The sequence below is a fragment of the Cervus elaphus genome, chromosome 23, assembly GCF_910594005.1.
Source record: "Cervus elaphus chromosome 23, mCerEla1.1, whole genome shotgun sequence".
In the NCBI taxonomy this organism is placed as follows: domain Eukaryota; kingdom Metazoa; phylum Chordata; class Mammalia; order Artiodactyla; family Cervidae; genus Cervus; species Cervus elaphus.
This window is the reverse complement of record NC_057837.1, coordinates 34,362,666-34,390,297: the sequence shown is the minus strand read 5'-3', so window position 1 is coordinate 34,390,297 and position 27,632 is coordinate 34,362,666. Positions and strand designations below refer to the sequence as shown.

Here is a 27,632-nt window from a genome sequence, read left to right as displayed (position 1 = left end):
AGTTTTAACAGTTGATTGAGGGATGGTCTAAGAGGTGCTTCTGGGAGAAATTTGTGTGTACTCACTGCCTTAAGAGGTTACTCAATAATTGTTTATTATAGACCAATAATTCAGACACACATGAATTAACTAGGGGAGAATAAGACACTGAAACCATCCAGTTTTGCTATCTTAGCCCTTATTAATATCAGCATGATGGACTCCCCTGGCTGTCCAGTGGTTAAGACGCTGTACTTCCAATGCAAGGGGCATAGGTTCGATCCCTGGTTGGGGAACTAAGATCCGCATGCTGCACAGCATGGCCAAAATAAATAAATATCAGCATGAGTTTGGGACAGAGTCTCTGGACGGCCAGAGGAGCATGAATATATAGCAGTGTTCACCAAAATAGGAAGTAGGTGCTCCAGGGGGTACAAAAGACCCTGGCCTTCTCTTTATAGTAGGGACATTTGTCATGGAGAGGAAATTTGAGAAGTTTTACAGATACATACTTTTGTCTTTAAAAAAGGAAAAGCAAGGAAGAAAAAAAGATTTCCCCAATATTTAATAAACAGAGATTGGCCCCTTATACAGTTCACAAGCTAGACTGCCTCATTTCCAGCCCATTAGAAAACAGAGCCCTAACTCCACAGTAGGAAAGATAAGGACAAAACTGCTCTTGCTTTCAGAAGCTTATTTTCAGAAGCCCACTTGCAGTGGGCTCCTCAATGAACTGGAATGCCAAATATCATTGAGCTTTAACTAGACAAATCTTCACAAAATTATGATACGGCATTGGCTGCTGACTGTTTTGGTGACATGGTACCCTGGATGGGATCCTGGAGCAGAAAAAAGGCACTGATGGAAGAACCTGAGAAATTCAAATAATGTCTGTAGTTGATAATACTTCATTAATGCTAATGTTTTAGTTTTGATGAATTTACTCTGTTTATATTAGATGTTCACATTAAGGGAAGCTGCATGAAGGGTAATGGGAATTCTTCATTCTATCTTAGTGATCCTTTTGTAACTCTAAAATTCTCTTAAAATGTTCTTACAGAAAAGCTATTTGAAGTATAGCTTTTTACATCTACTATTGTTGACAGTGAACATTGACCTAAGTGGATAGCATTTCTTAATGCAGGAGACCTGGGTTCTACCCTTTGGTCAGGAAGATCCCCTGGAGAAGGGAATGGCAACCCATTCTATTATTCTTGCCTGGAGAATTCCATGGACAGAGAAGCCTGGCGGGCTACAGTCCATGGGGTCGCAAAGAGTCGGACACGACAGAGCGACTAACACTTGTTATAGTAGAAGATGATAAAAACAAAATTATCATGGTTAGCAAACTATCTGAAATGAAAATTTTAGAATATATAAAAAAAAACAACAACCAAACTTCTGGTTTTGTTTGTAGAATTGTATGATTCTCCATCCAGGGTTTTTAAATAATGTCCTGAATTTTTATACATACTTAGAAACCACTTTTGAGACTTCTTACCTAATAGCAAATACACCATTGGAGAAACTGCAATAGAGAAGGAATTTACATAAAGCAATGATGAAAAATGAAAACATTCTGTTTAGTTGGAAAACCCTTTAGAAGACACAGCAAAGTGTTAGGAAAAAAATTACAAACAGTGGGCTGACTGCCGAAAGAAAGAAGGTTGGAAGACTTCTAACATGAGTCCATGACTGAGCTGCTGGTTTCTTTCTAATCAAAATTTTTAAATTTTATTTCAATTTCCTTTTAAAATTTTGTTTTAGTATTAGAAGCATATTCATAATGTGTTCATACTAAAATATAAAATAATATATATAGATATTAATATTAAATATTTTTAAAGCACAAATGCTGGAAGCACATGCTCAAAAGGGTTTTACCAACAGGAGTGCATGATTTACAGTCTTATGTAGAGGATAGCTAATCAGAAACAACAAAGAAAATGGGTTGGTTTAGCTTCTTTAAAAAATTCATTAGGGAAAAAAATGTTCCCCGCCATATACATAACATATCAATTCTAGGTGTGCCTTGGTCCTCTTGTGCCAAGTAAGCAAAATTAGAATGCTAATTACCTAAGTGTTTTTACAATTGTTTGGCTAATATCATCTGTTTGCCTTTAGTTAAAAGTCACATGTGAGGAGTACAGTCCCAGAAACTGTGATTCTGAAGGAGAACAAGCATCAGCCCAGGAAATGTGGACGGTTAGGAAGTACCCTGAACTGTTAAGAAGTAACTGCTGACCTGTGGAGACGAGGACAGTAAGATCTGAGAGTTAAATGGCTTGCCGGTGTTATGCAGCTGGGTCCCTAAACAGAGCCAGGACTGGGACCGTCCAGACTCATCTTCTCCCCATCCAGGGCACCTCTTTGGGTACGCCCTGCACCTGAAGCGACAATCCGGTGTGGGCCCAGTTTTGTATTTCCAGGTTGGAGGAAAGCAATGGATTCAAAGCTTCAGCTAGAAATCACTCTTCACTTGCAAAGAAAATCCTTTGAATTTTCTGGTGAGACTCATGGCCAAAGGCTTTATAGAGCTAAAGACAAAAGGTCATTGTTGGGTTTGCTGGCATCACCATGTTGCTAGGAGAGCATCTGTGATGGAATGTCCCAGGCAACAGCAGCCGGGATCCTCCACACAGCCCCGCCGTGGGCAAAGCACACGGCCTCTGAGCACAGGGACAGAGATCAGGCACCCCAAGGGCAAGGCCAGGGCACCCAGTCCTCCTGGACTTCGTGGGAGAGAATCGAAGGCTAGCACAAAAGTTCTCATACCACATCGTTTCTTAATGATTTTAAGAAATAAACATAAGTTAAAATTTCAAATTTTATTTTGCCTCGTGGTACCCAAACCTGCTCACTTCCTCTGGACAACAGTTATAACAAACAGCAGTAAAATGAGCCTGAAATGGATATGAACTCATTTTGCTGGGATAGGCAATGACCTGGCCCCACGTTTGACTTGCCAGTCCTAGGACCTCTCCAAGCATGTGGTGTAAGGATGGTGTATTGGCCCAACTGCCTCACAGGTCAGGTCAGCGAGCATAGGAGGAAGAGATGGATGCAGATGTAGGGAACAGATGCTCTGCGGGGAACAGGGTGCTAAACGCTGTGCTGAAATGCTCGGCACAGATCCGTCTCTTTCAAGAACCAGGATTCCAACTGCCACACGCCTTCTTCCCTTTGTTATTTACATCCTAGAAAATATGCCTCCAAGGGTAATGTGTGCTCATATATATGTATGTATTTTCAGAGTGAGAGAAAACAGAAAAAATAAAAGGAGATTTTTGACTCACTAACATTTTTGAAATGTTTGAAAACTGCTTTTGGGAAAGCAATATAGCTTTTGCTTAGAAATAGAAATACAGCACATTTTCATTTAAAAATATCCCTGCATTTTTTTTTTGGGGGGGGGGAGGAACGTGTTTCATAAACCTCTTAAAACTGAGCATGGTTGTCAGTTCTGAAGTCTTCCTGCTAAGCATTAACGGGCAGCCGTGTCACCTGTGACCAGGGCTAAGGGCATAGCCCCGGGCTCCCACCCCTGCTTCTGAGTCCCCAGCATAGGGTCAGAATAGGGGAAGGTATGATGCTGGCTGACGTAGACTCTGACGTTGGGTAAAAATGGGAGAGAGAGAAAAAAGCAGCTAGGGAGGATTCTGGGTGGTTAAATTGATGGGGAAATCTTCCACTTCAAAAGCTCGGAGGGCCCCACAGGACTCAGGCCGGCCCAGCACCGGGGACGGAGTAGGGTCCCCAGCCCTCCGTGCCAGCTGCCACTCCTGCAGGTAGTGATGCTAAAAAGCTAAATGGGTGGAGATACCTCTGGCAGAACCTGGACCCATCCTCAGCAGAAGCTACTCACTAGGATGATCTGCTGTCGTGTAGACTATCTGCATGTCATGGCTGCCACAGGGAATGGGCACATTTATACCATTGCTGGGACCATGCTGAGGGGTGGTGAGGGATGCTACGGGTGCCCAGGTGCCCAAGGCCCTAGGGGATCAGTTTACTGATACACTGACAACTGGCCTAGAGGTTGGGAAACTCTAGTTCACAGTGCAGCCCCATCTCTGAGGATGAAAGCCTGTGTCCCTCATTGAAGGATAGGGAAGGGCAGGCATCTTCGGGGTGACCCTGAGGTCATGGTGCCAATGTCTCTTCCTGCGATGGGAAAGCAGAGGTGGTATGAGGCCTGAAGAAGAAGATGGTGGTTCTGTGAGGCCCTGGGAATCTTTGGCAGGTGCCTCAAGTGGAAGGGGGCACTCCGGTGCCTGCCCTGTGCCAGGGGAGATGTGAAGGTTTCCACCCAGAACCCTGAGCTCCTAAACTCTGCACCTTCCCTCCCCCTGTGAGGGGAGAGGGCCATGGGCAGAGCCTGGATCCTAGAATTGGGATCTGGAAAAAGTGGGTTGGGAGTTTCTGCCTCTCCTGTAGTCCTGCCTACAGCCATCCTCTGCTGATCTCTGAGGACGATGCCCCAGGCGAGGAGCATGATGGGGTTTGTATTTGATAAGGAGGAAGTGAAGGAATATCAGTGGGCCCATCCATAGAGGGAGAATGCAGCAAATACTTCATAAGGGAGGTTATCGCCTTTCCTCGTGTATGGTTTTCTAACTTAATAAAACACTTTTTTCTGTGCTCCCAGTTTTCCAATCCTGAACTCTTATTTTGTTTCTCTGGGCTCTCACCCTGACTTATGACTAATACACCATCCATGAGCTAACAGTTTGCAAATGGATGTGTTCAGCCAAGTTTCTTCTCCCACATTTCAGAAGTATACCTAATTCCCTACTGGTCATTGTGCTTAGATGCCTAGTAGGTACCTGAGACTTCCTCGTGTGTAGTTTGGCAAAGAGGAAGTCATTCCATTCACATACTGCAAGTAATCTCCCGTTTACCAAAACCTTTGGAATTAAGAGCGTTTCGTGCTCCGTAGCTCACAGAATCAAGGAACGTGGTTTTCATTTATGATTGTTTTAGTAATTTCTGCCAGACTAAACAATAAAATTCTATTCTTGTTTCCAGAGTTTTACCAATGTGAAGCATACTTTATTAGACATTTTTAATACTAACTGAGTCTCCAAATAATGGTGTGGGCAGTCATGACTGCGTGTCATAGCTGCAGACAGACAACTTAAGCCAGAAGACAGCTTGCAACGTTTTTCTGAGGTCTTCAGAAACACCTTCTTTCCAGTTGGGCTCAGGTGATCTTTTGTTGTTGTTTAGTAGCTAAGCTGTGTCCAACTCTTTCGTGACCCCATGGATTGTAGCATCAGTCTCCTCTGTCCATGGAATTTCCCAAGCAAGAATACCGGAGTGAGTTGCCATTCTGTAATCGTTGGCATCGGATAATTTTTCTCACCTCCTAACTTTGTCCCTATCATTTATTTTACCTTTTTTAAAAATTGAAATGTAGTTGATTAACAATGTTGTGTTTTTCCCAGGTATATAGTAAAATGATTCAGTTTTAGATTCTTTTCCATTATAGGTTCTTTTTAGATTCTCTTCCATTATAGGTTATTAAAATATACTGAATATAGTTCCCTATGCTATACAGTAGGAGCTTGTTGACTTTCTATTTTATATATGGTAATGCATATGTTTAATCCCAAACTTCTAGTTTACAGATACTCCATGACCCTGCCCTTTCCCCTTCGGTAACTGTAAGTTTGTTTTCTATGTCTGTGAGTCTATTTCTATTTTGTAAATAAGTTCATTTGTATCATTTTTTATAGATTCCCCATATAAGTGCTATAATATGTCATTTGCCCCTACCATTTCTAATAAAACCTGAATTACTTCCAGATTTCATGACCAACCATACCAGGCTGGGATGCAGCTGAACGGGGATGGCCAGAAAGATCCATTAGTAGAGATTCGGTCAGCAGATCCTACAGCTCCTAGGATCCAGAGCTGCTGGGCAGGTGGGGACCAGAGCTCCAGGTGGGAGAAGCAGATCCAGGAGCCCTGGCATCAGGCCTGGGAAGTAAGACCCCAAGGCCAGGAAGGTGCAAAGTGAAGATGCAGCTGAGTAGAAACCAAAGGGCACGAGAGGCAGGGCTGGGAAAGGCCTGGGGTGCCTGCAAACGGGTGGAGCTGGAGACTAAGCTTGGTGCCACTACGCTCTCCCTTTGCAGCTAAATCGAGTCCCACCTTGGAGACTGGCAGGTCCCAGAGATCAGCCAGCTGCATAGCCTGAGCAACATGTGGATGACTCACGTGGCAGTGGTTCAGAGGGAGGCACGAGGCAGTTCTTGGTGATGGTTGTAAGCATCCTCATTACCCCCCCAATGCTTCTAACACAGACGAATGACATAGAAGTAGGAACGCCCATATCAGATGCAGTGATGTGTGACATATGGGGGAAACCCATATTACAGATGTAGTGACGTATGAGGTAGATGTAGGGGTGCCCGTGTCACAGACGTAGTGACCTGTGATGTAACTGTGGGGACGCCCATATCACAGACACAGTGACGTATGAGGTAGCTGTGGGGACGCCCATATCACAGACACAGTGACGTATGACATAACTGTGGGGACACTCGTATCACAGACGTAGTGACGTATGATGTAGATGTAGGCACACCCGTGTCACAGACGTACTGACGTATGAGGTAGCTGTGGGGACACCCGTATCACAGATATAGTGACCTGTGATGTAACTGTGGGGACGCCCATATCACAGATGCAATGACATATGATGTAGACGCAGGGATGCCCGTGTCACAGGCGTAATGACGTATGATGTAATTGTGCGGACGCCCGTATCACAGATGCAGTGACGTATGACGTAACTGTAGGGACACTCGTATCACAGACACAGTGACGCCTGAGGTAGCTGTGCGGATGCCCATTATCACAGACGCAGTGACATATGAGGTAGCTGTGGGGACGCCCGTATCACAGACATAGTGACGTATGACACAGATGTAGGGACGCCCGTGTCACAGACATAGTGACGTATGAGGTAGCTGTGGGGATGCCCTAACACAGATGTAGTGCCCTGTGATGTAGCTGTGGTGACTCCCGTAACACAGATGAAGTGACATGTGACGTGGCTGTGGTGACTCCCGTAACACAGACGTAGTGATACATGATGTAGGGACATATGACGTAGCAAGGTAGTGACGTAGACATCAGGACACCTGCGTCACCACATGCGAGGAATTCTAAGTGAACCAAAATGAAGAAGGAAAGTCACACCTAACTGGCGCAGGTAAGGAAGAAGCAACACTCCATTGGGTGATGGGGAAGCAGTGGTATAGCAGGTGACCTTTGGGGAGAGATGGAAATAAACTTCAGAGAAGGAAAGCAGGAAGGAATGGTTTTTGGAAGGCATGCTGCGATGAAGAGGTGCTGGCAGCTGAAGGGAACTGGTGTTGGGTGTCAGCCCCACAGGACTCACCTGGTGGCCCGAGGGCTGAGCTAGGGGTGGAGGATGACCATTCTGTCCTCACCTGCAACTCCTTCCAGGCTCAGAGGTGAGGAGCTCCAAATGAGAAAACTGGGAAGAAGGAAACAGAAACGCAGCGCGTGATGGGATGGCAGTTGGGTCCATCCACCAAACGCCACAGTGCCCCTGTGCACCCAGCACTGCACCAAGTCCAAGGACCTGACAGGTAAGGATGGGCCTTATTCTCAAGGAGCTGATGCAAACATGGGGGGGCGGGGATGCAGACAGAGCTGCACCTGTGAGGATGGGTGAGCCAGGATCCCAGTGGGCAGCGAGAAGGGAAGTTTATTCTCGCTGCAGTCTCCCTTTAGAGCATTTGGTGGGTGAAAACTAGGTGCCCATTACTCTCCTGGTACCATTTAGATATGAGAAATGCCCCAATCACTTAAATCTCAAAGCATCACTTCATTTTAGTAATTAATGTGGCCAATCTCCTGTGACAATCAAAAGCGTCACACTTCACTTCACCCAGAAAACTCTGCCTGCCTCTCCCCCTTGTATGGACTGCAGGCTGAGGTCAGCAGGAGCAAAGTGCCCCTACCCACCAGTGCACCCCCAGCTGTGGTTCTGACTCCTTCTTCCAGTGGTCGGTGTCTGCTTGGCCCTCCTCCTGCCCTCTGGAAACCCTGGGAGCCTTCTGCCCCTCAACGCTGAGGGCTAGCCAGTCCCCAGGCGGCTACCTCTCCCGGTTGGCTGTCAGAGTGGCTGACCCGCCAGGCTCTCCCTCCAGACTCCATCAGACTTCAGCCCACTGTGTCCCCCAGCTTCGGGGACATAGTTTAAACCTCCACATGCTTCCTCAAAGCCTCTGCATGTTGTTTTGAGGGAGACATGCCATTCTTCCAGGTGGAACCCACAGGTTAGCTCTCTTCCTCCAAATTCTGTTCACAGCTGTTCTTTTCTTGGCCCTTTAGTTATCTGGTATGGTCTGGGGGTGGGTGGTGGACTGACAGTAGAAAACTGGTTTTTATAAGCATTCCTTGCAAATCTTTCAGTTCATTTTGGAATTTTTTTTTTTAACAAAGAAAATGGTTTTATTTCTGATATTACACACACAGTTTATTATACATGACCCTGGTGCTAAGTGTGAAACTGAAGAACTCACGTGCACATTTTGGAATATTTTATCTATTGCTTGTGGCCTTACTGGAAACTGAGACTAAAAGTTCCAACATGACATCCTTAGTGCATCTGTTTCTTCCCCCAGAGCGTGGGATGTACAGAAAATGGTAGCATTTGTGAGGTACTCTAGGGTCCATGGATGTGCTATTGGTAGCTGAAGGGGACTGGCCAGGGGCTGCAGCTACTCTAGGCCCAGTTGGACAGTTCAAGGACACACCTAGGATCTATGTGCTCACACAATGTACTACTTCACATTGGTTGGGAAGCTGTGCACTAGGTTGTGCATGAGGCTGAAAGTGATGCAGAAGAGTCAATGATTCATTTGAGCTGTACGGTGGTGGTGATGCCTGAGCTGGGTTTTGAAGAATGAAGAGGAGTTCCCTAGGCAGCCAAGTAGGGTAAAGGCATTCTGAGTAACTCAGTAATTGGTGCACCTGGAGAATTCAAGGGTGTGCTAGGTAGAAAGGAATGTGGTTGGTCAACAGGCTGGAAACTTCCATCCTGGGCAGTCCTTTTCCTCAAGACTGAGAGCCATTCTTGCAGCAGTTTCTGTCACTAAGCTTCATTCTTGGCTCCATTTTTTTTCCTAAGGTCTTCTTTATAATTCACAGCTAGTGAATTTCCAGGTTCTGCTGGTTTCACCTTTTAGCTCTTTTTCACAAGATCCCCTCCCCTCCTTCTCCATACTTGCTTCCATGGTCTTCCTTCTCCCACCTTGTAAAGCAGGACTTTCATCCCATCTCCCTTGCCCACCTGCCCCTCTCCCAGTCCATTTTGTGCACTACGACCAGTGATGTGAAAACATCAAGGCAAGCTTAATCCCCACCCCACCCCCCGATCATTTTACATCTCATTCTGTGGAACTACCCTGCCTTGCCACAAGTCCATCCATATCCACACACTCTAGAACCTTCCACCTGTGAGACCTCCCTGCCTACCTCTCCCCTCTCCCCCGGCCCACTCTGCTCCAGCCACACCAGTGTCCTGGCTTGTCCTCAAATTGGCCAAGTACAGCTGCCTCAGGGCCTTTGCACTTGCTCTTCCCTATTCTCAGATGGCTTATTTCTCAGGGGTGTGTGTGTGTGTGTGTGTGTGTGTGTGTGTGTGTGTGTGTGTGTGTATGTGAGCACACATGTGCATGTGCATGCTCAATTGTGTCCAACTCTTTGTGACCCATGGACTGCAGCTCACCAGTCTCCTCTGTCTGTGGGATTTTCCCAGCAAGAATACTGGAATGGGTTGCCGTTTCCTCCTCCAGGGGATCTTCTTCAGATATTCAAAGCTTTCTCCTTTGACATCTTCAAAGTCTCAAACTCCACTTTATAAGAGACCATCTGTAAACAATAGCAACCCCACCTCGGACATCCCTACCCCCTCGGCCAACTTTATCTTCTTCCAGAGCATCATTACCACGTGGCTGATGCATGTTTATTTGATTATTAGAATGTGAGTCTGCGAAGTTAGAGCTTGGTCCTCTTTCCTGAAGCATCCCCAGTGCTTGGCTGGCAGGAGGCTCTTGTTGCTGGTTCCGAATGATGGGCCAATAAAGAGATGTGGGAGGAGGTGGAGAATGTCTGGCTCACTTCACACCCAAGGTTTCTCCAGTCTGGAAAAGTCATCTCCTTTGACACCAATCATTTATTGAAGATTGACTATATGTGGGCCTTTGTGTTAGGAATTTTACATGTATTACCTCAGTTAGTCCCTGCAGTGATCTATGAAATATATATTATTGCTAGCCCCCCTTTTTAATATAATGTGGGTATTACAATAAATTAAAACACATAACAATGCATTCAAATATACAACAACATATACTTTAAATTCCATTCACTCCTGCAATTTGTTTACTTTTCCTGACCTTTTTCTGTGTACACACAAATGCATACACATAGGATTGGGACTTTGTGTTTTTACCTGCTTGATTTTTCCTTTACAAAAATGAGACCCTGCTACAGATATTGTAATGTGCTTCAGAGATTTTTGCCATGAAAGTTATTAACAAGATATATCTCACTTTTTCTCTTGGCTTCTTACAGAGAATACACCACAATGCATTCAGTTCATCCCCTACTGCTTCACATTCACATTGGGTTTTTGTTTTGGTTCTACTATATTGAAAATAATTCTGTTTACAAATAATAAATGCTGGAGAGGGTGTGGAGAAAAGGGAATCCTTCTACACTGTTGGTGGGAACATAAGTTGGTACAGCCACTATGGAGAATAGTATGCGGTTCCTCAGAAAACTAAAAATAGATTTACTATATGATTTAGCAATCCCACTTCTGGGCATGTACTGGAGAAAACTATAATTCAAAGTGATACATGCCCCCCAGTGTTCATAGCAGCACTATTCACAACAGCCAAGACACGGAAACAACCTAAATGTCCATCGACAGAGGAATGGAGAAAGAAGATGTGGTGCATGTACACAATGGAGTACTACTCAGCCACAAAAAAGAATAAAATGATGCCATTTGTGGCATCGCTGATGTAAAGTAATGCTCAAAATTCTCCAAGCCAGGCTTCAGCAATACATGCACCGTGAACTTCCAGATGTTCAAGCTGGTTTTAGAAAAGGCAGAGGAATCAGAGATCAAATTGCCAACATCCGCTGGATCATCAAAAAAGCAAGAGTTCCAGAAAAACATCTATTTCTGCTTTATTGGCTATGCAAAGCCTTTGACTGTGTGGATCACAATAAACTGTGGAAAATTCTGAAAGAGATGGGAATACCAGACCACCTGACCTGCCTCTTGAGAAACCTGTACGCAGGTCAGGAAGCAACAGTTAGAACTGGACATGGAAAAACAGACTGGTTCCAAACAGGAAAAGGAGTACGTCAAGGCTGTATATTATCACCCTGCTTATTTAACTTATATGCAGAGTACATCATGAGAAATGCTGGGCTGGAAGAAGCACAAGCTGGAATCAAGACTGCTGGGAGAAATATCAATAACCTCAGATATGCAGATGACACCACCCTTATGGCAGAAAGTGAAGAGGAACTAAAAAGCCTCTTGATGAAAGTGATAGGGGACAGTGAAAAAGCTTAAGCTTAAAATTCAGAAAACTAAGATCATGGCATCTGGTCCTATCACTTCATGGGAAATAGATGGGGAGACAGTGAAAACAGTGTCAGACTTTATTGTTTTGGGCTCCAAAATCACTGCAGATGATGATTGCAGCCATGAAATTAAAAGACGCTTACTCCTTGGAAGGAAAGTTATGACCAACCTAGACAGCATATTACAAAGCAGAAACATTACTTTGCCAACAAAGGTCCGTCTAGTCAAGGCTATGGTTTTTCCAGTGTTCATGTATGGATATGAGAGTTGGATTGTGAAGAAAGATGAGCACCGAAAAATTGATGCTTTTGAACTATAGTGTTGGAGAAGACTCTTGAGAGTTCCTTGGACTGCAAGGAGATCCAACCAGTCCATCCTGAAGGATATAAGTCCTGGGTGTTCATTGGAAGGACTGATGCTGAAGCTGAAACTCCAGTACTTTGGCCATCTCATGCTAAGAGTTGACTCATTGGAAAAGACCTTGATGCTGGGAGGGATTGGGGGCAGGAGAAGGGGATGACAGAGGATGAGATGGTTTGATGGCATCACTGACTCGATGGACATGGGTTTGAGTGGACTCCAGGAGTTGGTGATGGACAGGGAGGTCTGGCATGCTGCGATTCATGGGGTCACGAAGAGTCGGACACAACTGAGTGACTGAACTGAACTGAACTGATGTACTCAGAGATTATCATACTAAATGAAGTAAGTCATAAAGAGAAAGATATACTATATGATATCACTTTTATGTGGAATCTAAAATATTACACAAAGAAACTCTCTATGAAACAGAAACTGACTCAGACATAGAGAATAGACTTGCTGTGGCCAAGGGGGAAGGGGTGGGGGAGGGATGGAGTAGGAGTTTGGGGTCAGAAGATGCAGGTTAGTATATATAGAATGGATAAACTACAAAGTCCTATTGTATAGCACAGGGAACTATATTCAGTACCTTGTGCTAAACCATAATGGAAAAGAATATTTTAGAAAGAAATAACTGAATCACTTGGCTGTATAGCGGAAATTAACACAACATTATAAATCAATTATACTTCAATTTAAAAAAATCAAAAACAATTCTATAATAAAAATCTGTCTTACTATATTTTTCAATCAGGCTGAGGTAGGTTATTACATATCAGGAGGGAGATTCTAGCCAAAATTCCTAGGTCAGCAAATATGCATATACTAATGATGTACTGGGCTTCCCCGGTGGCTCAGGGGTAAAGAATGTGCCTGCCAATGAAGGAGATGCGGGTTTGATCTCTGGGTTGGGACAATCCCCTGGAGAAGGAAATGGCAACCCGTTCCAATATTCCTGCCTGGGAAATCCCATGGACAGAGGAACCTGGAGGGTTACAGTCCAGGGGGTCGCAATAGAGTCGGACACGACTGAGCGACTAAGCAACAACAAATTGATGTATTAGGGTCTGGTCCTGTGGCTGTGGTCTCTGCAGCAGATGTAGCCAGTGCTTCACTCACATCCCTCCACTCACCATCACCAGGCAGGCTGCCCCACCTCTGCCTGAGACTTCCCCAGGCCACCAGAGCTTCTCTGTCTTTGTGTAAGCCATGGAATGAATGCCCCAGAGCAGATTTCAATCAGTGACCCACAGGAGCTAATGGACATGCACCCGTTGAAGGGTTAACTCTGTGTTTTGATTTTTTCACTGGATCTTAGCCATTCTTTTGCTCTCAGTGGTAACTTGATTGACAGCACACTCTTGATTGACAGCCTTCCCTTTCCTGGCTCCCTTCCTCCATCCCCTACTCAAGTTTCTCAAGTTCAACTCCCAAATGAACCCTTACACTCAAGTCTTTGTCCTGATGTCTGTTTCTGGAGAGTCAGAACTAAGACACTCCTTTATATCTGGGGGGAAAAAGAGTTTATTCTCTAAGTAAAGGTGATGCATGAACCTGGTATTTTTTAAATATAAAGAGATAGAAAATGAAAGGTAAACATCTTTCCTCTTCCAACTTCTAGTCTCTCTACCCAACAGTACTGGCCACAGTACCCTTTATTTCTTTCCAGATAAAACACATGATTATACAAATATATACACATATCCTTTTAAATTTACATAAGTGGGGTAATTCTAAACACTATGCCTGGTATCTTTTTTCCACTTAATGACGTAGTCTTGGAAACCACTTTTATTTGCACATGCAGATCTTTAAATAACAGTTTAATGGTCTTATATTCTGTGGCAATCCCATAGGTTTCTAACCAGCTTCCTAATAAGTGAGTGATAGTTGCTCAGTCATGTCTGACTCTTTGTGACCCCATGGACTTGTAGCCTGCCAGGTTCCTCTGCCCATGGAATTTCTCCAGGCAAGAATACTGGAGTGGGGTTGCCATTTCCTTCTCCAGGGGATCTTCCCAACCCAGGGATTGAATGCAGGTCTCCCTCATTGCAGGCAGATTCTTTACCGTCTAAGCCACCAGGGAAGCCCAAGTTTCCTATTAAAGAACATTTATTGTTTCCAATATTATGAATGTACCACCATACTGTGAAAAAAAAGATTTTGTACACAGACCTTAGCTCAATCTTAAAATTTTAAATAAATTCATAACAAAACTGTTGTGTCAAGGGATATATATTTTTATACTTATTTTTCTGTTTTAAATGTTACTGTCTTCCCCTCTTCATGTTGATTGCATTGATTTACACTCTGATCAACAGTGTGTAAATCTCTGTTTACCATGGCTTCCCCCACACTGGGGTTATCAAACATTTTAATGTTTACTAATCTGTGAGGTGAAAAGGTTATCTCATCATCTTATTGTGATCTCTACTTGTTCATTTCCTTGACTCATTTTTCAATTGTATTTTTGTCTTCCTTTTGATTTCTAAGACCTTTTAATTAATTTTCTATTGAGGTAACATTGCTTTACAACATTACATAAGTTTCATGTGTACAACATTATATTTCTACTTCTGTGTACCTCACAGCAAGCTCACGACCAAAATTTTAGTGTCCAGCCATTACCATATGAATGACCCCATTTATCCATTTTGCCATCTTAACCCCCTTACACAACCCCTTCCCTGCTGGTAACCACTACTCTGTTCTCTGTATCAACCTTTTGTTTTTGTTTGGTTTGATTTCTTTACTTATTTCGTTAGTTTTATAAATTCAACCTATGAGTGAAATCATACGGTATTTGTCTTACTTTGTCTACTTATTTCACTTAGCATAGTACCATCAAGGTCAAATGTGAGATTTTATCTTTTTTATGGTTGAGTAGTGCTGCGTATATGTGTGTGTGCTCACTTAGTGTCCAACTCTTTGCAACCACATGGACTGTAACCTGTCAGGATCCTCTGTCCATGAAATTTTCCAGGCAAGAAGACTGGAGTGGGTTGCCATTTCCTCCTCCAGAGGATCTTCCTGACCCAGAGATTGAACCCTCGTCTTTTGCATCTCCTGCATTGGCAGGTGGATTCTTTACCACTGACCACCTGAGAAGCCCCACGGTTGAGTAGTATTCCATCGTATATGTACACTGTATCTTCTGTATCCATTCATTATTTGATGGGCACTTAGGTTGTTTCCAAATCTTGGCTATTGTGAATAATGCTGTAATTTACATGGGTGTGCATGTATCTTTTCTAATTAGTTTCTAAGTGCTTTTATATATCAGGTATGGCTACTAACCTGCTAGATACAGTACTTAATTTTATTTTCTCCCATTCTGTGACTTTCCTTGAACTTTTGAGTAATGATATATTTTCTTACACAAAGGTCTTAAATTATTAAATCAAGTCTGTTCATCCTTTTTTTTTTTTTTTCATAGTTTCTCAGTTCAGTTCAGTCACTCAGTCGTGTCTGACTCTTTGCGACCCCATGAATCCCAGCATGCCAGGCCTCCCTGTCCATCACCAACTCCTGGAGTCCATTCAAACCCATGTCCATCAAGTCGGTGATGCCATCCAACCATCTCATCCTCTGTCGTCCCCTTCTCCTCCTGCCCCCAATCCCTCAATTCTATACCATTCTTAGATGTCTATCCTGCCCCCAAAACATCCAACTACCTCCTAATTCTTTAAGAGTTATATTTTTGCATTTAGATCACTAATCCAGTTGGAGTTTATTTTTCTGAGTGGTGTTGACTGTTAGAAGCAACTATAGAGAAATGGAAGTGAGGCAGAGAAGACAGGCCGAGCAGAGACTGCTGGGCAGTGACAGCAGGGAGTCGCCATGGATCAGAACCAGCTGACAGCCTTCCTTGGGAGGGTGATCTCCATCCTATTTAAGGGCTCTTATCAGTGGTGCAAAGGAGCCAGTTCGTTCTAGCTCCAAGGGCCAAATTATTACATTATTATAAGTTAAATCTTATAACATTATAATTATACTTTTTGAAAGGTAAAATTATTCCAAGTTTATCACTTCCTCCTGATTATTTTACTATGTTTTACTGTTACCTGTGTTCCTGAGGTTATTTCTATCATATGTGTATGGTGGAAATATAATGGTGATGCCATGTTGGAAGCTTGAATAGGTCACAGAGGGAGTATTTACACCATGGAAACAGGCAAAGCTATAAGTCACGGTGTCTCCCCCTCCTTTGGGGATCCAGTTGGTAAGCATTTCCCAGCACACCACTGACTTAGCCTTTTTCCAGAGGTCTTTTCAGAGAGGAGGCTGGCATGTCAGAGAGGAAACTCAAGCATCAGTTATGGAGTCAGACTGGAGGACACTAAGATCCATTCCAGTCCTAACATTCTATGATTCTTTGATGCTTGAAATTACTCTCAATGGCTATACTGCTAGAGGGGAATTTAGCTCAGAAAAACCTGCTTTTAGGGGATTTCATCATAGTTTCCACATTCTGAAACTGGATCTCATTTTAGTGTAAATCAGTCCCTTGATGAATCCTGTAGAGGATTCTTCCCTGTGATGCCTCCAATCTAGATTCCAGTGCAGCAACTCAGAGCTCTAGATAGAATTATTAACCATTGTCCATCTGTTTTGCATTTGATATTGTGTTCGTCAGATTTGACTCTCTCTTTAAAGTAGTCAAAATGCACTGACCACTTTACTTCCTCCCTGACCACATGGCAGCTCATATCTAGGAGAGAGCAAAAGAAGGCTAGGGGAAAGAGGAACAAAGGATGAGTTTTGGATCTTACCCCAACTCTTGAAGCAACGAAAGCATTATTTACCCTGGTTAAAAACAAAGGCCTTTGTTTGGTATTCATAACTCAGTTTTTCAGATAAAGATAAGAACATTTAAAAGATGCATGAAAGTCATTGGAAAAAATGTAACATTCAAAGAGCTCTTATATGATCTTAGGAGAACCTTCTCACTTGGATTAGGAGAAAGTTACTTTTTTCTGCTTCAGTGTTTTCTTTTAAAGATAAGAGACCTTTTAAAAGTGTTTAGCACACATTTAGAAATCTCTACAGAATCAATGACAATATTAACTTATCCAGAAACAAATCTATCTACCATATTAATAATGTTTAGAGGGCTCCTTCCATCAAGAATTTTATTTCTCTTTCACAAATACACCATAGAAGTCATTTTGCTCCCATTTCACAGATAGTCAGACTGGTCTATTGACAGTCCCCCAAGCATTCTAAACTAATTTCCAATTTCTCCCTTTTCCCTTTTTTTGCCTAAAATTCTGTCTCTCCGCTTTTCAGGTAATCATCTCAATTCTTTATGATCCCATGCAATCTTTATTTATTCCCCAGTTCAGCGATGCACTGGTTTCAGGACTCACAACTCCTGCTTTCTGTACCACTCATTTGGTGCCTTATCATACCTTCCCTTGTGACTTACTGTTGTTAACTCCATTTCTACTGAGTATGGTTTTACTCCAGCATTTAGACAAGAGGTTTTTATCCTGGGATGTGTGGACCCCTTAAGACTCCAGGGAAACTGGGGATGTCATGAAATTATAAGTAAAATTTTCTGTGTATGTGCCTTTTTAGGGGCAAAAAATTATCTTTCATCAGGTTCTCCAAGGGGTTTTTGACCCGAGAGTTCCACGTCTTGGAGGACAGAAACTAGATGATACATTTTATTGTATTTTTTGCAATATATTCAATAACTCAGCTCAGTAACTGAATGGGCACAGGGTCGATTTAATGTTTCCACTTCTTTGCTATAATCAATCTCTTCTTTTCCAAAATAAGAAAGAGGAACAACATGGTTTGTCTGTTTCCACTTCACAGTTCAGCACATATGAAGATAATAGATGTTTAAACATTTTGAAAAATACGAAACAATACAATTATGAGAGCTCCCCTTGAGACATGGAATATGGGACTTCTGCATTCATGAAAATCTCTCTCACTCATTTACCTTTTATGAAACTGCTTCCAAAGAAGCAGAGCTTGGAAAATGTTTTTCCCTCGATACAGAGAGGAGGCTGGCATGTCAGAGAGGAAACTTGATATGAAGCAATTCACCAGGTGAAGCATTCATTAATTCACTCTCCATTCATTAATGATTTTTATTTCCTTATTAACTCTCATTCTCTCCAATACTATTTCCATTCTAATTCTGGGTGTGTTCAGTATTCTCTCAGACACTCCTTGCAACAGCCTAGCCTCTCATTTCCTGAACCTTCTCTCCTCCAATAATGTGACCTTTTCCCCCACTCATGCCCTCACTCCCATGGTCATACCTAGACTTTGTTTTTACCTTGTCTACACTCCTCCTGTGTAGGTAGAATAATGACACCGCCCCTCCCCCTGACCCACACACCCAAAGATATCTATGTTCTGATTCCTAGAATCTGTGAATAAGGCACATTAGATGGCAAAGAGGGATTAAGGTTATTAAGCAGCTGACCTCACAGAGAAAGTATCCTGCATTACCCAGATGGGCCTCAGACAACCACAAGAACCCTTTAATGTGGAAAAGGGAAGTCGAAGAGGATGTCAGAATGATGCTACGTGAGAAGAACGTGACGCACTATTGCCGGCTTTGAAGATGAAGAAAGAGGACCACAAGCTGAGGAATGTGGGTGACCTCTGTGGGCTGGAAAAGGCCGAGGTGTGGACTTGCCCCTGGAGCCTCCAGAAAGGAACACAGCCCAGCCAACACAGTGCCTTCAGCCCATCATTGAGACCCACTTCAGAATGCTGACCTCTAAGAATGATAAAATAATACATTTGTATTGTTTCATTTTACTTTTTCAAATATTTATTTATCTATTTGGCTGCATCAGTCTTATTTGCAGTATGTGGGATCTTTTGTTATGTCATGTGGGACTCTCTAGTTGTGGTGTGAGGGCTTAATTGTCCATGGCATGTGGGATCTTAGTTACCTGACCAGGGATCGAACCCATGTCTCCTGCATTGGCAGGTTGATTCTTAATCACTGAAATGCCAGGGAAGTCCCTCATTTGTATTGTTTTAAGCCAATAAATTGTGATAACCTATGACAGCAGCAATAGGAAACCAGCATATCTTCCTTCCATTGACAAATGAAGTCCAGTTTGCCTTCAGGCAACCCACTCTCCTATCTTTACAGTTTACACCCTCTAGTACTCAATTCTAGCAATGCTTTGACCCCACTAAGACCTATATTCCATTGATCCTATAACCTATGATCTCACTCCATATGTCCAGCTCCCCCGAGAAAAATCCCAACTCTCATTGAATCCAACCCTCCGACTGTATTATACTTGAACCTGGGGACTTAGCATGGGTGGAGAAAAAACACACAACAATCTTTCAGACTCAAGAAGGACCTCTGTGTGCCTGCAAATCCCTAAGAGGATTCTGTGATCCCTTCACCCTCTTGCTCCCCTAGGAGAAAGTTTCACAACCTCTTTTCTCTCTGAAAGTGAAAGTCACTCAGTTGTGTTGACCCTTTGCGGCCCCATAGACTATACAGTCCATGGAATTCTCCAGGCCAGAATACTGGAGTGGGTAGCTATTCCTTTCTCCAGGGGATCTTCCCAACTCAGGGATCAAACCCAGGTCTCCCACATTGTAGGTGGATTCTTTACCAACTGAGCTATCAGGGAAAACCTCTCTTCTCTGGAAATCATCAGATGCTCTTTCTCCAGATCTCCAAATTCACCCTTTGCTGATTTTGTGTGAATGTGACCTTTCTATTCCAGTGAGAAAGCAGACAGTCAGAAGAGGGCTTCCTCACACCCTACCATCTCACCTACCTACCCACTCATCTACACTGCCTTCTCTCCAATAACTGCAAACCATCTCTGACAGTGTTTATCTAAGCTCTGTCCCTTCAGAGGAACAGAGGACCAGCCCCATTACATCTCTCCAGCTTCTGTTTCCTTTTGTTCCCATAAAGTCACCCTTCATGGGATCCTGTCTTCAGCACCTGAAGAGCCTGCTATTCACCACCACCGCCCCGCCACCCCCAGTATCCTCTTTTGGTCCCATGTCCCCTCTTCTGTTCCTCTTCTCCCATCTTCTCTTGAACTACTTGGGTCAGCCCTGCATCCTCGCCCCTGAAACTGCCCTTGGTTATGTTACCAGGGCTTCCCTGTGGCTGAATCCAGTGGTCAGTTCTTGGTTGCATGGGACTTGGCCTGTCGGCAGCACCTGGCATCACCTCTGGCCTGAATTATCAGCAAGTGTTCTGAAACAGTCTCCCAGCTCTGTTTAACTGCTCTGAGTCTGTTTTCTACTCAGCAATCAGAGTGCTCCTGTGTTGTTTTGTTTTCAGTAAATAGGGTCCTGTCACCCCTCGGATAATAACCAGCCAAAGCATCTCAGCTCATTCCAGATACAAGCCAAGGTCCTGACGTTGGTCCACAGCATGCCACACAGGGGCCGGTCACTTCCCTGGCCTCACCTGCCGACATTTCTTTCCTGCTCCCTCTGTGCTAGCCTCGGGGTCTTCTTGAGGCTCCTTAGACACACACAATGCCTGTTCCCCTCAGAGACTCTGCCCCTGGAGTGTCTGCCTGGAGAGTTCTTCCCCTAGAGCAGCACAACCCTCCCCTTCTTCCTTGAGGTCTCTGCTCAGATGTCACCTTATCATAGTGGCCTCCCCGACACCATCCACAACTAAACAATAACACCCCTGGCTCACCCCTAGCTGCTTTATTCCATGCTATATTTTTTTCATAGCACTTACCACTGTCTGAGATTTCACATATATATGTATATATAATTTAATATTTACATTAAGTTTATATTTGAGTTAATACTTTGATTAGTTAATAAACATATTTAATATATCTACTATTGTTAAATTATATATAATATTACAGTATATACTATTACATAATAGATTGAAAGTGTTAGTTGCTCAGTTGTGTCTGACTCTTTGCGATCCCATGGAATTCTACAGGCAAGAGTACTGGAGTGGGTAGCCATTCCCTTCTCCAGGGGATCTTCCCAACCCAGGGATCGACCTGGGGTCTCCTGCATTGCAGGCAGATTCTTTACCATCTGAGCCATGTCATACGTATGTGACGTACACATATATATGTAAAATATATTATTTTTCCTCACTCACAAAACTATAAATACCATTGTGACAGGTCTTTGTTTTGTTCCTTGATACAGCTCCAGCATGAAGAAGAGCATCTTATGTGTAGCTAAACAAATCTCTTGACTGAGGGTAAGAATGGATGGATGGACCCCCGTCTAGGTGTATCCAGTGTGGTCTTAGCCCTCTGCACTGTTTTGGCAGTGAGCAAGCAAGATGAGCTTTTTGTCGGTTTGCACTTCTCAGCTTTAGCTCTTATCAAATATTGATAGGTGTGATCCTGAGAGTGGGTCTACCTGACTAATGTCTTTTTAACCTCAAGAGGCATCTTCTCCAGGGAGGTCCTGGACTCCTGTGATGTCACCACCACCTGGATCTCTTTGTTTTCTTTGGACAATCTTCCCTTAAAAGCATCCTCCTCAGGGGATGAGGGTGAGGAACAGAAGTTAATTATTGATGCTGTTGGAAAACGTTCTGATTTCTGTGAAAACCACTGTCTATTTTTCAGGAGAGTTTTGTACCAAGGGACAGCAGCGCTGCTTCCCCACTGTAGAAGGAACAGCTCAGGTCCAAAACCACCCTTTGAAAGCAGCACTGACCCAATAATCAGTGTATAACTCTTGGACTGGCCCAATGCCATTCTGTTGGTTAACTGGAACATGGAAATATTGGGCTTCCCTGGTGACTCAGTTGGTAAAGAATCTGCCTGCAGTGCAGGAGACCTGGGTTCAATCCCTGGGTTGGGAAGATCCCCTGGAGGAGGGCATGGCAACCCACTCCAGTATTCTTTCCTGGAGAATCCATGGACAGAGGAGCCTATCAGGCTATAGTCCATGGGGTCACAAGAGTCCGGACATGACTGAGTGACTAAATAACCACATGGAAATAAACACTCCTAGAAAACTCTGTTGTTATTAAGTCAGTAAGTTGTGTCCAACTCTTTTGCAACCCCAAGGACTACAGCCCACCAGGCTTCTCTGTCCACGGGATTTCCCAGACAAGAATACTGGAGTGGGTTGCCATTTCCTTCTCCAGAGGATCTTCCCAACCGACTTTACCACTGAGCCACCTAGGAAGCCCCTTAGAGAAATAGAGGTGTGTAAATTTTTCTCTTCCATTTTCACCTTTTCTTTAAAGGTGGTAACAGCAGGCCCCTGTGAAGCCCCCTCCCGCACAGTTCCAGAAGCACAGTGCTTCTCAGAGGATCCAAAGGCTGGACCAAGCAAAGGCTCTTTCAAGTCCCTGCCAAGCAAACCCTCTGCCTTAAATCATTATCATCAGTAATCCAAATAGGACCTTGTTTCTGAACAGGGCGTCGATTGAACCAGATCCACCTTCACCCTTGACCTTGAGGATGAAAGGAGGCATGTGACTCACTACATCTGCAGCAGAGCAACAAATGTGAGTGGTTAGATCATGACCCTGAGAGTCCAGCTGGCTCTGGTGGTTTGCGTGCTTGGGCGAGTTATTTAGACTCTGTGCCTGTAAAATGGGGGAGAAACAGCCCAGAGTCCACTGAGGGACTGTGAGGCATGTCAGTGGGTGAACATATGAGGTCAGTGCCCAGCACCTCACAGTACTCAGGAGAGCATTGACTCAGGAGTAGCAGGGCCTGGAGGTGTGCGGCCCCGGTTGACCACTTGCGGACCCAGGGCGTGGTATTTAAGTATGCCTCAGCTTCTTCACCTGTAAATGGGGACAACTGTATTACTCAAACCATAGAGTTGTTCCAAGGATTAATCTAAAAAATGTGCTTATAACTCACTGAACTTTGTGATGGGTGCTTGGTCAGTGATGCTGCTGTTTACCGCTGTCTTCATCATCTTTCCCACCTGGGAACGCCACTCCAACCGCCCACCCCCACTCTCCCGCACGTCTTCAGAACTGTCCTCAGGTAACAGAGCCCACACAGGAATGCATGAGGGGAATGCCCATCCCCTCCCTAATACATAGGTGAGAGCCGTTTTAAGTGGGAGCCTGTGGGGAGGACCCTTGAAATGGGAAGAGCGGTAGGACTGGAGTCAGAAGCCCTGACTCTCAATCTTATCGCTTCCATTCACCAGCTGTGTGTCCCCCACCAACCTGCAACCCTCTCTGTGCCTCCCTGTCCTTCCCATAGAACCAGCTTCCATGAGGACCAGTGAGAGGGTACTTATCTGAATACGAATGGGAAGGCTGAAGAAGGGAAGGCAAGGTTCTGAGACAGACAGTAACAAGGCTGAGGAGGCCAGCAGAGTGTGGGAGAGTCCAGACCAGGTCCTGCTGTGTTGGGGGTCAGTGTGTGGGGGGGTGCTGCTGCCTGGAGGGGAGGCGCCTCTGGAGGCCTCAAGTCCCAGCCCAGGATGGGGTGCAGAGGCCAGCTGATGCACACCGCCAGGCATCGCTGCGCCATTCCCTTCAGGGAATTCATCTTGTGCCTGGAGCTGTGGGGAAGGAGTAGAGGGTTTCCTTCCGGGCACCCTGGGCGCAGAGCTCCAAAGACAGGAGGGCACTCCCTGGGCGGGACCTGGTCGAGCATCCTGAAGAAAGAGACGAAACTGTGGCTCCTCCCTCCTCCCAGCCATTGATTCATTCACCCAATTCAACTCCACGGTAATTGCCCCAAGACAATGAAAATGTGCCGCTGCCCCCGAGCAGCTGCTGAAATCCCTCAGCCTCCCACGCCACAGGCCTTGCTGGCTGCCCCTCAAAGTCACATTCCTGGTAGGTCCAGGAATCCAGAAAAATCCTCCAGAACCAGCAGGGCCTCAGTCTTCTCCAGTTACCAGCAGGTGGAAGGTGGGGCCGCTCCTGATGGAAATGGTTTGACAGACCTCCTGAGTTCAAGGACGTTTCCCTCTCAGCTGGCAAGGCTGCTATGCTGACTGTTCTTCCCTTGGAGACCTGGTTCTCACGAGGTCAAAGCTCCTGCCCCCAGGGTCTACCAGCCAGGACACTGAGAACCCTCAGAGCCCTCTCCTCCCCTCTGCACTGAGATTCCCAGTTTCCCTTCAGGCACAGAGCTTCCTGGAGCCTTGTGATCTCCTTTTATCCTCCTGAAAATGTCAGGGGTTTCCCTGGTGGTCCAGTAGGTAAGAATCTGCCTGCCAATGCAGGAGACTCAAGTTCCATCCCTGATCTGGGAAGACCCCATACGCTACAGGGCAATTAAGCCCGTGCGCCGCAACTACTGAAGCCACAAGCTCTAGAGCTCCTGCTCCACAACAAGAGAAGCCACCACACTGCCACTAGAGAGGAGCCAACCAGAGAACTAGAGAAAGCCTGCATGCAGCAACGAAGACCCAGTGCAGCCAAAACTGAAGAAAGAAATGAGTTTTTTTTTAATTAAAAAAAAAAAAACAACCACAAAATGTACTGTCAGTCAGTACAGAGGATGAGATAGTTGGATGGCATCACTGACTCAATGGACATGAGTTTGAGCTAACTCCAAGAGATGGTGAGGGACATGGAAGCCTGGCATGCTGCAGTCCATGGGGTCACAAAGAGTCAGACATGACTGAGGAACTGAACAACAAGGACGGTCAGCCAGGAGACATGTGGGTTTGGCTCTGAATTTTTACCTGAAAATTATGGAATTGAGATATGAATGCTAATTACAAGTGCCACAGCCCTTGTGAATGAATTGGGGGGTGACTGGTGCTTCATTTCTTTGCCCCCGTCAGTCATCACGGGGGAGAATGCTTTGTCCAGGCTCCGTGATATTGATTCTTTTTTTTTTTATTCATTTATTTTTATTAGTTGGAGGCTAATTACTTTACAATATTGTAGTGGTTTTTGTCATACATTGACATGAATCAGCCATGGATTTACAAGTGATATTGATTCTTATTTACAGTCTTTAGCCAGGAGGATGGTCGAGTCCCATCCGTCTGCATTACTAGATGGGCCAGCTCTTTCCTTGTCTTTATAGAGTATCAGGGACCAGGTTCACAGGAATTCTGAATTGGGCTAGGCACTGTGGTGATGCATGGAGAATTCTTAATAACATCTAGTTTTTAAAAAAGCCCTGCCACGGTGCCTACAACCTACGTATCTCCTTACTGTAAAATACATGGACCACATGAGCCAATGCTCTGGCACCTCCGCCAGCTCCTTGGTCCCTGTTGCTGCTCCCCCATCCCCGGGCCCCCATACCCTACAGCTCTCTGAGGGTGGCTGTCTTGGGCTCTGCTGGGGGCAGTGCTGCAAGTGCTGGGGGAGGTGATGCTCTTGCATCCCAGCAGCATCCACACAGGAACAACGAAGAGAGAATCCCCGGAGCCCTGTTCCCTGCACGTCCCCAGCAGGCTTGGCCCTGTGGCTACGATTGGGTACCAGCATCAACTTCCTTCTCCTCCCTGCCTCACTGCCCATGGGATTACCCAGGAAGGCAGCACGTGCCTCAGTCTTGTCTCAGGTGTGCTCCCAGGAGATGCACACTAACTAGCTAGCCTGGCCCAGGACAGGCAAGATGGGCTGAGTCGGGTGGGCCTGGGGAGTGAAGAACCCTGGGAGCCGCAATCCCTCTGCAGCCTGGCCTCACTCGTGCTCCGCAGTCACTCCTCACTCATGCTCACTCAGTGCCTGCATTCCCCGTGGCCTGGCCCCCTGGCCCCCACCACCCCACATAGGCTCTGGAAGAAGCATCTCAGATGCATGTCTCCTTGTGTCTGGGGTGTCCCTCTCTCTGCCTCTCCCCCAAACAGTCCCCCTGCCCCCTCTAGAATATCAGGCCCTGGGACACTCCCTTCCTGGAACCCAGCTCACACGGGCACAAGGGACCAAGAACTTCACACCCGATGCCACGCTGATGCTAGCTGTACTTGCTTCACTTCTCCAATGAAATCTTCAGGTTCTGAAGAGCTAGAGACCAAGGCAAATGTTTTTTATTTGGTTTTGTTCAGTTTTTGTTGTATCCCATGCTATGTACATACACAGTCCTGGTGAGGCCTATAGTAGGTACATAATCACTCAACATTTCAGCAAGTGTGAATTAAATGTCCACTGTGTTCTAGTTTCTCAGAATATATTTCTCCCAGCTCAAATGCTAATCTGGGCGGGCTTCCCTGGTGGCTCATTGGTAAAGAATCTGCTTTGTAATGCAGGGGACACAGGGTCAATCCCTGGTCTGGGAAGATCCCATACGCCAAGGAGCAACTAACCCACAACTATTGAGCCTGTGCTGTAGAGCCTGAGACCCACAACTGCTGACGCCCGCGCCCGCTACAGCCTGTGCTCCCAAACAAGAGGAGCCACCACAGTGAGAAGCCCGTGCATGGCAACTAGAGAGTAGCTCTCACAGCAGTGTTAAGACTCAGAACAGCCAAAAATAATAAATAGATATGATGTAAAACGCTAGTGTGGGAGTTAACAGAAGTACATAACTAATCACTCGGTACATTAGAAAGTGTCTGCAGATACACAGGAGGGAAAGCAAGGGACACTGCAGGACTGCCTGGGTGGGAAGCAGGGAAGCTGCCATTCTAAATAGTTTCCAGGGAAAGCAGTGTTGAAAGAGGTTTGGGCTGAGCCACGCCTTGAAGGAAATGAAGGAGCAGGCTCAACAGGAATCTGGAGGAAGGCTCACAGGGGAAGGAGCAGAAAGGGCCAGACCCTGAGATGGGGACGTGCCTGATGCGTTAAAGGGACAGCCGGCCGCTGAGCCTGGAAGAGGCAGGGACAGCAGCAGTGGGTGGCTGAGACACAACACGTGACCCTCGGTCCACCGTGGGGACGTGGGCTTTGGTTGTGAGCAAGACGAGGGTGTGAGAAGGTTTGCTCAGACAAGTGATGCCATCGGGTGACAGTCCCATTTTAACAGGACCCCTCAGGCTACCATGCTGACAGTGACCTCTGTGTGGACAAGGGGAGGCAGGGGCACAGTGATGAGGGGACTGGCAACCCCGCGGTGGGGATGACGGTGGTTTGCCTGGATATGGTTTGAAGGATTTTCTGTTTTATTGGATGCAGGGTGTGTTCACTCCCGTGCCTTGGTTAACATGGAGTCCGTCAGGTTTTCCGCTGGAAAGATGTCACTTTTCCCTCTAGTAATTAATAAGGTATTTGTGGGGAGATATTTTTAGATTATGTAAATCTCTGCCTCAAACTTTCACCACTTCCTTAAGCTTTCATGGAAGATCCTCGCCTGAATAAATCATTACTATAAGTGTTGGCAAATGGTGATTTTTCTAAACCTATCATTCATTTTGCATCGATGAGTCAGCACTTGATGGTAAGGAGGGCTTTTCCTCGTCCTGAGATCATTTACTTATGTGAGTGTGAACTCACACCTTCCTGTTTCACTCACTGAGTTATAATCTGTTAATGTCATTATATATCTTGATGATCAAAATATCCCAGATTTGGCCAGTGGGAGCCACTGAAGGTTGGCCCCTGTGTCATTCTGACATTTCTCCACCATTCTCTGAGCACTTTCTTACTCCTAGGGTCTGGCGACCTCGCCTGAGTCTGTGTGCTGGGGGCTTTGTTATGGCTCCACTCTTTCTCAGATGTGCCCAGGGGATTGTTTACGGTGCTGGAGGCCAGGGGGATTGGGGGGGCCAGTTCTCCTGTGACAGGTGTTCTTTCTTC

At 45.2% G+C, this 27,632-nt stretch overlaps 1 long non-coding RNA gene across 1 annotated transcript in view; it reads right to left on the bottom strand.

The window, feature by feature from the left end:
• Nucleotides 1-27,632, bottom strand: part of LOC122681394 — a 166,204-nt gene that overhangs the window by 40,573 nt on the left and 97,999 nt on the right. Inside the window, exon 2 of the long non-coding RNA XR_006336957.1 lies at nt 7,391-7,489. This is a non-coding gene — a long non-coding RNA (uncharacterized LOC122681394). The remainder of the gene's footprint in view (nt 1-7,390; nt 7,490-27,632) is intronic.